Source organism: Ictidomys tridecemlineatus, chromosome 7, assembly GCF_052094955.1.
Source record: "Ictidomys tridecemlineatus isolate mIctTri1 chromosome 7, mIctTri1.hap1, whole genome shotgun sequence".
Classification (NCBI taxonomy): Eukaryota; Metazoa; Chordata; class Mammalia; order Rodentia; family Sciuridae; genus Ictidomys; species Ictidomys tridecemlineatus.
Window position 1 is genome coordinate 11290485 of NC_135483.1, and position 14471 is coordinate 11304955.

The 14471-nt window shown below is 50.3% G+C and overlaps 1 protein-coding gene and 1 long non-coding RNA gene across 4 annotated transcripts in view; one reads left to right on the forward strand and one right to left on the reverse strand.

Annotated features, from left to right (window-relative positions):
• Positions 1-799: 799 nt before the first annotated feature.
• LOC144365402 (uncharacterized) lies at positions 800-7409 on the reverse strand. Its single transcript, XR_013423785.1, has 4 exons — positions 5336-7409; positions 4199-4291; positions 3899-4026; positions 800-1127 (listed from the first exon to the last, which is right to left on the reverse strand). It is a non-coding gene; the product is annotated as an uncharacterized LOC144365402 (long non-coding RNA).
• Positions 7410-11440: 4031 nt separating this feature from the next.
• The window catches only part of Cyrib (CYFIP related Rac1 interactor B), a 118906-nt gene continuing 115875 nt past the window's right edge, over positions 11441-14471 (forward strand). For 2 of the 3 annotated variants that reach the window (XM_040293663.2, XM_040293664.2), the window contains exon 1: positions 11441-11547. The gene's annotated coding sequence lies outside the window, so the exon portion shown is untranslated. The remainder of the gene's footprint in view (positions 11548-14471) is intronic. The other variant, XM_021724178.3, reaches the window with a different exon arrangement.

Genomic DNA, 14471 nt, shown 5'->3' on the forward strand with positions numbered 1-14471 from the left:
ACTTGGATTCCTAGCTCTAAACAAAGTGCCTCACGTATGAGTGGTCAGTAAGTGACCGATGACAGGTAACTATGTCAAAGTGTCTTATGAACTGGAAAGTGCAGTGCTGTGGTGGCCTGGATGTTATGTGGAGGGTGGAGCTGGGTCACCTAAGACAAGCTGCATCTCCAGCTTCCCGAGCTTCAGCTGCTGCCAAGAGCTGGGATCTGCCCTGAAGCAAGGCTTGTGGGTGACAGGCCAGCCTCTGCCTCCGTTCCTCCCACTGGGGACACAGAGTGTTTGGTCAGGAGCAGCGTTCCCTCAGAGGATCCCGATTTGGATACCCAGCCCTAGTCCTCTGGACCACAGTCTCAGGGCCGGTGACTGCTCAGGAGGTCACTCACTAGGGTGTGTGTAGAGAGACGTGGGGTGACATTCAGTACAAACTCAAAAGGGTTTGGAGCATAGATCACACCACTGACCTCTAGCCACCCTCCAATTCTGTTGCCATCCCCCAAAAGATGCTTCCTCTTTTATCGTCCTCTTTGTAGCCAGCGGAACTTTGGAGATCAGGGACGGGGACAAGTTTGTCACTGGCATTGAACCAGGGGTGCTTTGCCACAGAGCTGTATCTCCCGCCCTCTTCACTTAATTTTTTATTTTCTTACCTTTATTTATATTGTGTGGTGCTGAGGATCGAACCTCGCCTCACACGTGCTAGGCAAGTGCTCTACCACTGAGCCACAACCCCGGCCCTCTTCATTTTATTTTTTATTTTATCTTTTCAAATACTTTTTCAGTTATACATGGTCACAATGCCTTTATTTTGTTTATTTATTTTAATGTGGTGCTGAGGATCAAACCCAGGGCCTCACATGTGTGAGGCAAGCGCTCTAGCCTGAGCCCCAGCCGCAGCCCTTCATTTTATTTTGAGACAGGGTCTTGCCATGTTGCCTGAGCTGGCCTTGAGCACTGGGTGAGGCTGGCCGATCCTGGACTGTGGGACTGGGGGCTCCAGAAGGACAGGACCTGATGTCCTTCAGCGCAGCATCTCCAGCATTTCTCCAGAGCCAGGCCCGTATGAGGTACTCATAAGTAGCTGGAGGATGGAGTGCGTTCATGACGGCAGAATCCTGGTCACCTGAGTGCTGTTCAGAGGGTTAGGAGGTGTTTCTGGCTCTCTGATAGGTGGGCAAGAGGCAGAGGGGATATTTCCCCTCCTCAAGTTTTCAAAAGTGACGGTCCCACCACCCCTCTGCTTCAAACCCTCGACAGCTTCCTGTTGTCATTTAAAAACTAAACAGAATGCAAGGCCCTGAGGCTTCAGCCATCTGCCTTGGAGTCCCCTTCTCCTGTGCTCTTCTGCACCGGCTTCATTCTGTTCCCTGGAAAACGTGCTGTTCTCTCTGCCCCACATTGTGTTCCTGGGTCTTTTGCAAAGTGGCTCCTTCTCCCTCAGTTTGTCTCTCCTCTGACAGCCTTTCTTGTAGGTCACACCTTTCTTCCTTCCACGCCCTCCTCCCCACCTGTGTGGTTTGCATGCCTGTTTGTTAGATCTCCCTATCACCCAAGGTAGGGGCCATGTTCCCTGCTCCTTCAATGTGGCACCCAGAGCCTGGCACAATGCCTGGCACTTGGTAAATATTTGCTCAGTAGCTGTTTGTTGTGTGAAACTAGGCTGGTGGTTCATCCTTTCGATCAAGAGGTATCTATTGAGCACAGACTAAGTGCTAAGTGGTGCTAGGACCTATCTATATAGTGTAGAACAAAGGAGTCACCACATCTGCAGTTTCCATTTCAACTCCTCAACCTGTTCTGCCTTTAAACTGTGTTGTCTTCTGTACCAATTCATGCATGCATACCTATTTCTATGTATCAGTCTATCTAAATGTTATACAGGACCTTAACGGAACACTCACTATGTGCCATGGGTATATAAAGCATGCATTTATGGAACACCAATTACATGCTTCACATAAGCACTTACATATAAAGCACGCATAATCAGCACATGCACATAGAGTCTATATGACCAGGGTCTGTGGAACACCAGCTTGGTGCCCATACTGTGCTGGCTCTAGGAGAGCACAGTCCGGTGGAAAAGGTGGAGAAGGAAATGCAGTCTGCGAGGTGTGGGCAGTGCACTGAAATCCATTAGGACGAGGCTGAGAGCTGGTCCTTGCCTGCTACAGCATCACCACCTCCAAAGACCTGGTGTGGGCTGAGAGGAGGCTCAGGCTTTCGGGGGAGAGCGAGCGAGTTCTGGTTGCTTGTTTCCGCTGCCTGGATCGGGAGTCTGGCACGGTGCCCGCCCACCCTGTCCCTGCCGAGGGAGCGAGGCGGAGTGGCTCCTTCTGTATTGATTTAGGTGCTTGCCAAAATCAGATTGTCTAGGGACTCACTTAATTTGGGTCCTTTTAAAATAATCAATGAGATGGAAATTTCAGAACACCAGGAGACTTAGATCCGAGTAGACCTAAAATTCTCTTTTTCCTTAGAACTGCAATAGTGTGTGTATGTGTGTGTGTGTGTGGGGGGGTGTCAAGTCAGTGGCAACTGAAGGCATTTCTCCCACTTGGCCCTCCTCCCCTCCCTCACTTACCCCTGGATCTGTTCCCTAGCTCCCCTGCCAGGATTTGTCATTCTGGTCCCATTCTCCCCTTGGCTTAGAAGCCAAAATGAGGAGGACCCTTCCAGGTCATTATGCTGTGAGTGGTGCACCAAGAGCAGCCCCAGGGGCTGAGTGGTGGGAATTCTAGACAAGACCCTGCAGGGCCCTCCGTATGGGCTGCACCCTACTCTGGCTCTTTGCTTTTGTAACAGTCTCATGAAGGTTGATGGCAGAGGGGATGAGGGCCCCCCAAAGATGTCCATGCTCCAGTCCCCAGAACCAGTGAATATGGTACACAGCAAAGGGACTTTGTAAAGGGGACTAAGTGTGTGTCTTGAGATGGGCTATCTGATAGGCCCTCTGCAGTCATTCCGTCCCTGGAGGAGGGAGGCGGAAGGGTTAGGACAGAACAGACTGCGAGACACACAGAAGGTCGGGGTGGAGCTGAGGCTGCTGACCTGCTGGCTTTGAATGTGGAGGAAGGAGCCACCAGCCGGGACGCTGGCTGCCACTAGAAGCTGGGCAAGGTAAGGGGTTGGGTGCTGCCCTGTGGCCCTGTGGCCCGCAGGAACTTGGTCCTGACGTCATACCTCTGCGGCAGCTCATGAAGCCCATTCTGCTGACCTCTGAATTATAACATGGACTGTTTTAAGCTGCTAAGTTTGTGATATTTAGCTGCAGAAGCAACATATGAAACTATTGCAAGATACACTTTGCATATCACAAAATCTGCCTGTTTCAAGTGTATAATTCAGTGATTTTTGGTTACCTTTTTTTTGGGGGGGTGGTGCCAAGGATTGAACCCAGGGGCGCTTAACCATTAAGCCACATATCCAGCCCTCCCTTTCATTTTTTTTTTTTATTTTGAAATAGGGTCTAGCTAAATTGCTCAGGGCCTTGCTAAGTGGCGGGGGCTAACTTTGAACTCCCGATGTAGCCTGGTCATATATGGTTTTGGAATATTTTCATCACCCCAGTAAGACCCTCTATGTCCATGTATAGTTGATTCCTGTTCCTGCCCCTCTCCCCCAGGTTGTCTTTTTGCTTCCGTAAGTTTTTCCATGGCTTTGCCTTTGGGGCATTTCCTATGCATGGACTCACGGTGTGTGCCCTTGGGCCTGGCTTCTTCTAACTCAGCGCAGTGTTTCTGTGGTTCCTCCATGTTGTACTTTGCTCCTTTTTATTGTTGCATCACGTCCCACTGTGTGGGAGTCCCTGGCTCTCCTGAGCCTTCCATTCCTTATCTTCAAAAAATGGTGGTGACACCCTCCACTGGTTGGAGATCTCCCCCAGGGCCCAGCTACTCACTGGTGCAGTGATGGCCACCGGCTCGCTGTCTTTCCATTCCTGCCGTGCGGTGAGCGAAGGAGCAGCCCCAAGTCCAAACTCCAAGCTGCTCCCAGAGTCTGCCTTGCAGGAGGCCTTTCCCTGGGTGACTGTGAGATAAAGCAACACTGAGCAGGGAACGAGCATCCTCATGCCAACCTGCAGGGTCTGGTAGACATTTCTCCAAAGACCCGCCACTGCCCGGTCCACCCGGGACGTGGAGACACTTTTCGTTACCCACCTGCTGCTGCTGACTGTGCTGCTGATGTTGCCAGTGCTTACCTGTGGTGCAGAGGGGCAAAGCCACCTGAGGTTAAGGCCTGGAAGGCCCCAGTCATCCTGCCAGTGACGACTCAGACCCCATCTTCAGAGACCCTGCAACACAGAGCCGAGTGGGAGGTACATGGAGAGCTTATCCGTGGCTTGCGTTTTTAAGTGAGTGTGTTAGGGTTGTGATTGAAAGGAGTGAAATGAAGACGGAGGTATTTGTAAAGGTGAGCCAGAAAGGCTGAGAACCTGCCAGCTGTCCTGGCCTCTCTGTCCCCAGCTGCAGGAGAGGGATTTCACTTCTTGGAATCTCAGTTTCTACCTCTGTAAAATCGGAAGGTTTTACCAGAAGATCTCTGAGGCCTGTTTTTGGAAGTAACTCTCCACACATTGCATGTGTCAAAATATGCTCAGTGTCAAAGGAAGTTTTATTTGTGGACACTGGGGTTGAATTTCACTTAAAACAGAATACCCCTCACTTTAATTGACGTAACAGAGGCCGATTTAGCTCAGAGCCTCTGTCTGTGGGAGGTGGGTGTTGGAAAGGCCCTGAGAATCCTGGAGGGGCAGGAGCTGTTTCAGAGGTCCTTTCCCCCTTCATCCCTGCGAGGAGGAGCCAAGGAGTGGGGCTTTGACCAGATGTAGAACGTGAGGGGTCACTCTTGTCTCCAAAGCGCTCCTAGTGCTACCTGGGATGATGAAAACACTGCTCCTCTCTGGTGACATGCACGTCCCCATGTCAGGAGATGGAAGGACCTCTGTGCTGTCAGGGAATGCTCATAGGTTCCTACACCTGAACTAGAGGCTTGGTGAGAACACAGGCCTCAGGGTGACGGGTCAGCTGTGTTACAGGAACTTGCATCAGATCTGCAGACCCTGTGGAGCCACTGGAGGACTTGTGTATTAGAAAAGGTGGCAGGTGGGAGATGGAGTCTGGGGTTCCACAATGGGAGAGGGATGTTCAGGGCTCAAGGCCTGGACCCACCTCCGTGGTGCCATCTGCAAGGCACAAGCCAGACCTGAAATGTGGCCAGGGCAGGAAATGGGGCCTGCTGACAACAGCAGCCTACCTGACCCACTGAGCTCTGTATTAGTCAGCTCTCTGGGTGGCAAGTGATGGCATCTCAACTCCAGCCAGCCAAGTTTACTTACCCCCAGGTGTGGCTGCTGCAGGACCATCCTGGCCCAGTTTGTCTCCCTTTGCCTCCTGGCTCAGCTTCCCCTCACCTGGCTGCCCAGGTGGCCTCTCCCTTCCAGAAGGCAAGCGGCTGCTGGCAGCGTCGGCTCAGGCTCCTGTCCTCCCACCGTAGCAACCTTGGGTGTGGAATAAAAAGCGCCCCTTTCCCAGGGTCTTCAGCCAGAGCACCAGAGAGAGCGTATTGTCCAGTCAGGGTCACAGGGCTGTTTTGAACTGTCCATTGGTTCTGGAAGAGTCCATGCTTTAATTGTCCTCCCGCAGGTAATGTGCCCCTAGAGCACTTGGAGAGGAGGGTTGGGAATGCCTCATAGGAAGACTGGGAGCGCTCCCAGGAGGGGCCTGGGGCTGAGGCAGGCCAGATGCAGCTGGGCATAGGGGGCACAGCCTTGTGTCTCACTGTGCCTGGCCCTGGAAGCTTCTGCCCTAGTGGTGACCTGCACTTGCTGGAGTGAGTAACCTCAGGAAGGGAGATATGGCTGGCTCAGTGACTTGTCCTTGGGTCATTGCCACATGAGCATGCTGTCTCCCTGCCTCTTCTTTCAGCATTTTTTGGGGTGCTGTTCCACTCTGAACCATTCAGAATCTTGCCCTCTTCCTGCCTCTTACCGTACCCTGCCCAGGGCCGATGGCTGGAGTACTTACCATTGAACTGAGAATACTTGCGGAAGGTGTCTCTGCTGCCTCTGACATTAACTCTTTCCTCCCTGGATGCCAGGGGTCTGGGAGCACAGGGGAGGGCCCCCACGGACAGGGTCGTCTGGCAGCAGCTCTTTCCAGCCTGTCTGGAGGTATGGCAGTGTTTGATCAACTGTGCGGCCACAGCCACGCGGTGTGAGTGGCTGCAAGTCAGGAAGTGCTCAGCGGGGTTGGAGGGCATGCCTCTCCTCTGTCCCTCCCCAGTCCCATGCACCACTTCTGTGGGCCTTTTGCAGAGGATACATGCCATTGGCCCTCCTGAGGTCGATGAGGAAGTGCGGGGTGGCTGCTTCTCTGGGCTCAGAGGTGTTCAGGATCGACCGCCTTCTCCTGGGAGGTGACAGTAGGCCACCTCGGTCACACTCATCTCTTTGCTCCCAAGTACCCCATCCCTTACCTGCTCTCCCGGGAGCAGTTCAGGTTTATGGGTCTTGGAAAGGGTGCAAATATTTGATTTTAATTAAAGAGGTCTGGAATGGGGAATAGAAAAAGGTTACTTCTCCTTCATTATTTCCGGATGATGGTGGGCGGGGACACAGAATGCCTCCAGCCACATGGTCAGCCGGCATTGCCACTAGGATGAGGACCAGATGCCCAAGAGGAGGGGCCAGGTGAGGGCAGAGGGTCAGCTGGCTAGGGGGCAGGGGATGAGAACGGCAGGTGAGGCTTGCCTGGGCCTGAATCCTAGTGTGAGAAGACGGGAGAAGGAGGGCACCTCTCATCCGAATTCGCTTAGTGAAACCACAGATAAGGGACAGCTGTAGTCTGGTTTCAGTTACCCTCGGTCCGCCATGGTCCAAATATATATAGAAGTTTGCAGAAATAAGCAATTCAAGTTTTAAATTGCACACAGCTCTGACGAGTGTGTTGGGATCCCTGACGTCCTCCCCTGTCCTGACCAGGATGGGGACCGTTCCTTGGTCCCGTGTGTCCACACTGTGTGCTCTACCTGCCCCTGGCAGTGGAGACAGAGAGAGGCACGCAGGCCACATTCACATGACTTTTATGACCGTGTATCATTACAAATGTTCTGTGTTGTTATTAGTTATCATTGCTGATCTCTCACTGAGCCTGGGAAGGACCGTGTGGGAAGTGTAGTACACAGGGCTCGGTTCTGTCTACAGTTTCAGCACGCGCTGGAGGACCGGGAGCGTATCCCCTGTGGCTGGGGACCCCTGTCATACTTGCCACCTGTGGGTTCTTGCTGCTGCTGGCTCTAGCATCCTTTCCCTTTACTGACCTCAGTCCTCACCAAGCCTTTAGTGCTAAATGTTCTAATTCCCATTTTATAGCCAAGCAACCTGAGTCCAGAGAGGTTAAGAAACTTGTTCCAGATCATTCAGCTTCTGCTGGTGAGGCGCCAAATCACTGCTGAAAACTATGGGCCCAGGGGTGGGGGTGGGGGCAGGGGTTGTGGCTCAGTGCTTGTCTAGCATGTGTGAGGCACTGGGGTTGCTTCTCAGCACTGCATATAAAGAAATCAAATAAAGGTCCATTTGAAATTAAAAAATATTTTTAAAAAATCGCTCCTGAAGGCTTTGAGGGCCTGTTAGGGCAGCCTGCCCACTACTTGAGGATGACCAGTGGGGTCCTACCCAGTAGAGCCTGAGAATACAAAAAATAAGATTTTTTCCTGATGGGCAGAGACTGTCTTTTGACTGTAAAAGGGTGGAAAAAAGGTGTGGGGGATGGGAAGGTCAGTGGGGCCGCATGGGGGTGTGTAAGAGGAAAGAGAATAAACCCAGGAGCCCAGGGTTCCTGTCCCAGTCCTGCCCCCAGCATCATGTGGCTTTGGGTGAGTCATACCAGCTCTGGAGCTGCTTCCTTCTCAGTGAAATGAGGGTAGCAACCACAATAATGGCATTTATTGTGGGTTTGCTAAGTGCCAGGTGCACGGAATCGGCTCCTGCCGTGCTTTCTGGGTTTGGTGAGGACGCGGAGGTTGTCCCTGCCAGCTCTGCTCCGGAGACACTGGATGGGAAGATCCTGGGGAACCGGGAGGTGCTTTACCAATAGTGGGGGAGGGGGAAGCCACTTGTGCTTCTCTGGCTCAGAGCCCTGCAAGCCATCTGACTGTTGTCCCTACAGCCAGAGGGAGGGAGAGAATCATTAACAACAGGATTCCTTGCCACAGCCCTAAATAGTGCACCTCTCTGTCGGAGGTCCTGCCTGGCTTGGCTGCCAGCAGAGGCACTTCTGCAGCATTCAGTGGGAAAACAGAGTACCCAGCTGGGTGCACCGACACCTGGGAGCTGTCTGCAAACCCTGATGCCCAATTCTGGGGCATAGCATTTTTAAAAAGCTCCCTGGGTGGTTCTGATTGGTGGTTGGCTTCTCTTGGGACCCACTGCCCCTTTCGGCCCAGGGATGTATTAATTAGGGCCTGAGGGGCACCATAGAGGATGGAGGTGCACAGCTGCTCTGGCTTGCAGACCCTGCCCCGCACCTGGGGCTGGAGGGGCCAGGTGGCCGCCTCTGTACAGGCACCGCAGCACCTCTTAGCAACTGGGTGGAGAGTTTGCCTGAATGCTCTTTCCTCCCTGCCTGGATCCCTGCCCCTGGGGCTTTGTGGGGCCTGCTAAGGGTAACCTGGCACAGGAATTCCACCCAGTGCCCTGTGCTCTGTGGCACCTGCTTTTAAAAATTTATTTTGTTATTTTTATTTGGCAGGGTATTTTAATGATTTTATTAAGATAAATATAATTGATATACAATCAGAAAAATTACATATACTTCATGTATGCATTTTGGCCAGTTTGGACATACGTGTATTCTTTACCTAGATGGTGGTGACCTGGGTACCTTCTGAAGGGACTTGGTGATAGCTGGCAGCAGGCTTGGGGACAGAAGTCAAGGTGTGGCAGGCCTAGTGGGCAGCCAGGAAAGTTTAGAACTACAATTTAAAATGGACAGGGATTCTGGAGGCCCGTTCAGAAGGATGCTCATGCAGTCACTTATTTTTTTTAGTTCAGAATCAGATGTTTTCTAGCGTTGTCACATAAATTTAGCCACTTGTAGGGAAGTCCTATTTCTGGAAGTTCTACTATTGGCCAGCCACTTTGTGCACATTCTTGACGAGTCGATTTCAAGGATTGCTGATGAAGAAATTAGCGTCCCTGAGAAGTCCCATGCCCCATTAGTAAACAACCAGGCCCAGACGTGGACCCAGGTCTGCCTGCCTCCCACGCTCATCCCCAGGGATTGGCCATCCAGGACTGAAATTCCACATCAGCAAACCAGAGCTGAGCAGTCCCACAGAGTAGCCACTAGCTACTTGGAGCATTTAAGTTTAAATTGGTTACAATAAAATAAAATAAAACATTCGGTTCTTCAGTCTCACTAGCCAGACTTCCACTGCTCAGTAGCCACATGTGGGTGGCGGGTGCTGTGGTGATGGACAGTGGAGGTGTGGACCATCTGCATTAAGGCAGAAGGTTCTGTGGGACAGCACTGAGCATGATTGGCCTGTCAGGGCTGACTCCATTGGTGTCCACCACTGAGGTGACCAGCGTGCTGGCTGGGACTGGCATTGCTACACCTGGGAAACTCCTGGCAAATGGGGATGAGATGGACACCAACTTCATTTACAATTTCCAAGTCCATGTCACTACTGTTTCCAGTGCCAGGACACAAAAAGGAATGGGTACCTACTGACTCCAAGTCCAACACCGTTGCAAGAACAGGTGATGGGCCTCCTTCATGTTTATGTGAGCAATGCTGAGAGTGAGGGTCACTTGTCCTGGACCCCAAGCTCCCAGTTAACAGTCTTTCAATGTTCAAAAAGGTTACAATCTTAGAAAAGATAGCATGTGAATCATAGCAGCTCCACTAAGCTTTATCCTGTCAGCGGTTAGCACAACTCAATTATTAAACTAACCCTGGTTATTTTTGAAAACATAAGACAGAGAATTTTTATAAACTTGTGATGGACCCTAGGATTAGTCATCCTGTCTCAAAAGGATCCCGGAGTGTGCATGGGATTCGCACATTGGTGGTGAACGTGCTTTGAAAGCCCAAGGTACCCTGTGTGGTTCTGGCATTGGGACTGTAGAAAGTTGTGTTTTAAAACCTGCACACAACCTGCACAGAACCTTCCTATTAAACCCTTCACGCTTTAAGGACATTCTTGGGGATTAACTTTGGCTTTGCAGATATCAAGGACACTCCTCAAGTGTCATGCAGGATTGGGAGCTGTGATTGGGAAATGGAACAGTCTGGAGTGTGCCTCAGGGCCTTTTCCTAGCCCCGTCCTTGGCAAATGATAGGAGTGTACAGTGTGGTCATGGGATACTTCAGAATACCCCAGCGCAAGGTAGAGTCCCTCCAGACGTGTTTATTCCAGGGCTCATCCTTGGTTCTCTGGTCTCTAGGGGTCCTCTGGAGGTCTGTCACAGTAGGGTTTCAGATGGTGCAATTTTTCCAACAACAAATCCAAATCAGCCAAGACAAATTAGACTCACTTGTGTGAGGGCTTCTCCATAACCATCTCACACTAGTAATTTAGTGCTTGGCTGACCAGAATATTAAATGAGACATGAGTTAGAAAGAGAAGGTCTAACATTCAGGTAATGGAAGTGTCTAGCTATTTAACATACCTAGAGGATCAAAACTAAAATTAATACCTCTAGAATACCGATACTGTGGGCCCACCTTGAAAGTACTTAGCATCTCATTGAAAGTGTCACGGCAAAGGAAATAATAAAAAGTGGTCTGTCATTATCAAGCAGAGGAGTTGAGAAGAACCTATTAGGGCTGCCACTTCGATGCTGTCTTTGTGTGCCCTTGTCACCCTGTCTGAACCCAAGTCACCCTGTGTTGCCGTAGCCAGTCTGCATGCTCTCCTGGGTGAGACCCTTGAAGGTGGAGACCATGTCCTCATCATGGTCTGGAACACAGTGGTCAGTCATGGTATTCTTTTTCAGGGTGCCAAGCCATTGTCCCATGTACGATGGCTTTTTATCTTATTAGGATGTAACGTACAGAGACCTGTGAGCCATGCTTGTTTTTGGATATAAGGTTTTAAGTCCAGTTGGTTTACAACATGGAGTTTGGAGAGGACTGTAGAAGATCTGCTGACCGTGAGCACCACCACGGGCAGCACATTTTCCCTTGTGTCCACTCCATGCCTGCTCTGCCTGGCACACACGAGGTCAGAAGGTGAGGCAAGAGTCCATTCCCTCGGCAGGGCAGGGAGACCCCTGAAAATGTTCTTTAGTGAAACATTCTCATTGTGAAACAGGAATTGCCTTTCTTGTCGTGTCTGGTTTTCCTTCCTTCCTCCCTCCCTCCCTCCCTCCCTTCTCAGGACTGAGGGGTGCCCTGGACGTACATAAGACTGTCTTTCCCATTAAGCTCGGGGAAGTTGCAGTGAGAGACCTTTTGGGACGAAGGGCAGAGCTGGTGTTTTCAGGAAACTCTGGAACAGCTGAGTGTTAACTAGTAGCTGTCTCTGCCCCCCTGGAGTGGGCAGGTGAGTTACCTGTGTGTGTGTGTGTGTGGGGGGGGGTTACTTGTGCTATTTTCCCATGAAAATGTAAAGAGGAACTGATTTGCATACAAGCCTGTTTCTGTGCCCAGGGGCACTGTTCTCCTCATTTTGCATGTTCCTGCTGAGTCGTGTCCTAATAGGATGAACAAAGTTTCAGTCCAGTTTAGAAAAATGACCATGAATTAAAACAATTCTGAATACTCATTATAAATGGCTAATGTTTATGGCCTCTTTATTCTTCATTAGCCACTGTTCTGAGGGACAGTTTTATTAAATAAAATGATTCATGGTTGTTGGAAATATTAGAGTACTTGTAATTGAATGGGATTATGGGTATACATTTGTAATTTTATTAACAGGGACAGAATGAATCAAGGTAAAGAAAAAAAATAACAAGTAGTAAACAAGCCAATAAAATTACAAGATGAATTCACCGAGGGGAAGGTGTAATTATTTGAATTATATTTTCTTGTTTAATTAACATTTATTGTCTTCTGGGGAACAGGCCCTATTGGGTACTTTCAGATCTGCTATTTTATTTAATTACAAAGAGTTTGCCACTTCCAGATAAGATTTCCCATGGGCTTCCTTTGACTAATGAGTTACCCAAGCCTGTGCTTCTTGGTCCTGGCTTCACAGGAGAATCACCTGGGGAGCCTTGGAGACATCTGCAGCTGGGGTTCATCCTCTGAGAGTCTGTTTGCCTGTGCAGGGTTGGTACCTTGTGAGAGTGTTTTAAAACTCGGCTCAAACCAGAGATGTCATTTCACTTGCAGAAAAAATATTGACTTAAACTTTTCAGCACTAGGCAATGGTTGTGAACTTGAATAGTGTTTGCTGTGCCCCGGGGGAATAAGCAGGACACCTATTTTCCTTTGCTTGTGTCTTTTTTTTTAAGTATTTATTTTCTAATTGTAGTTGGACACAATATATTTTATTTTTAGGTGTTGCTGAGGATTGAACCCAGGGCCTCGCGTGGGCTAGGCGAATGCTCTACCACTGAACCACAACCCCAGTCCCCTGCCCGTATCTTCTTAAGTGGGAAGTGTCATAAGAATTGTGGAATGAAGCAGGCTACAAAGAGCTGCTCTAAAGGTTTCAAACCCAGAATTTCCGGGTGTGTTTAATTTGTGGCCTGGGTTTTGCTCTGCGGTGTTTATCAGAAACATTATGCTAGTGACTTGCCTCAAAAGAAGGTTATTGTTGTTCATGTTTTAAAGAAAACAGGGCCTATTTAAGGACCTTCTGTACTAAAGTCCTTCTGTACTAAAGGTGATTCCTTTTAATGGAATGCATACATATGGACAGACTACACGTATGTGAATAAAAAAGCTCAGGAGGACACAGAATTGTAAGGAGCTCTTTTCTCTTGGTAGTGAGATCATGGTAGAATGTCTTCTTTAAACTCTGTTGTAGGGAAGTTGCTTCACAGTGAACTTGGAAAGGAAAAAAACAAGTAAGTGGTTCGGAAGGCTCAGCTTCTCTTTAAAAATCATTCTGGCTTTAGATCACAGAGAATTAACTCTAAGAATGATTTATAATAAGAAATATATTCAGTTCTTTTATAAATGACCAAAAAACCTTGATCGTCTTCATAAACAGATTTGATTCAGTGGGGACATTTAGTCCTTCCTGGAAAGCCTGAGGCTCCAGGTGTGGTGGCTGGGAACTGAAAATGGTTGTCAGTTTTCAGATCTCAAGGCTCAGTGTCCTAGGGGGCACCGGGAGGTAGCGTGCTGGGCTGGTGATCCAGCCTCCTAGGAGCTGTCCCCATGTGCTCTGGGTGAATGCTTACTGAGGGAAAGGGACCTAGGAGCCGTTCTGCAGGCATTTTGAGGATCTGCTGTGTGTCAGGCATAGCGCAGGCAGAGGGGACAGACACTAGTTCCACCAAAACCCGCAGCAGCCTTCAAGAATCCTGACACAGATTCCAGCCTTCTTCAGCTGAAAGAGGGAGTGGGAGAGGCTGATTGGTGAAGGAGCCCTGGGTGGTTTAAAGAATCCAATGATAATAGAGGATGCTCTCTCCTTTGAATTCCAGGAGGACAAGGAGGAGGAGGGACCAGGGCTGATAGGGGATGGTTGGGACCCTCCACTTGTGCCCCAGAGCAGACTCCAGCCTTCAGCATGCCAATGACAGGGTTCCGGGGAGAGGCCCCAGGTGATGGAGGACCACAGAATGGGCTCTGAGGCTGGGAAGGGCCCTAGGGGGCCACCTGGTTCCCTTGGCATGTCCACCCTCCTGCACATCCAGTCTTCTCTGTTTCCACCTCCCGTGCTTGACCAGGTGACAGAGTGACCTGTGCAGGTACCCCGAATGCTGCTTCGATTCCACTTGCCTCTGGCCAATTCTGTTTTGTCTCTTCGTCACTTTCACCAGGTTCCTGGGGCCGTCTGTCTTAAGTTCTCCATCACTGTTCACCCCTGCTGAGCTCATGGGTTACCCCCTTCTGTGGTCACTGTGCACCTGTCCTCACCCTTCTGGTGGTTTTACCTTCTGGGTTGTAACTGCTTGTCCACCTGCGGTTGCTCCGGCTGATCTCTGAGAGCGGGGAAGGCACTGTGCCTGAAATTACTCCAGGGCCACAGCTTGGCACACAGAGGGCACTCAGGAGCTCTGTGTGTGGAGTGAACATGAGTCCTTGCTCTATAGTGAAGGACACTGGCTAGGGGGCTTGCCAGGAGTCCAGCAGCTCTGGAGCCCACAGTAGGAGTCCGCAGAGGAGACAGGAGGTGGTTTCTAGGGCCACATCCAGGTTCTCTCTGCCCCTCTCTTGTAAGGGAAAAGACAGGTGCCCTTGTTGGAAATGCCCACCCTGCTTCTTCCAGAGCCATTCTTTGTGTCCTGGGTCTGTTTCCAAGTGGCACAGTGTTCCTAAAAACCAGGCAAGGCAGGAGTTCTGTGA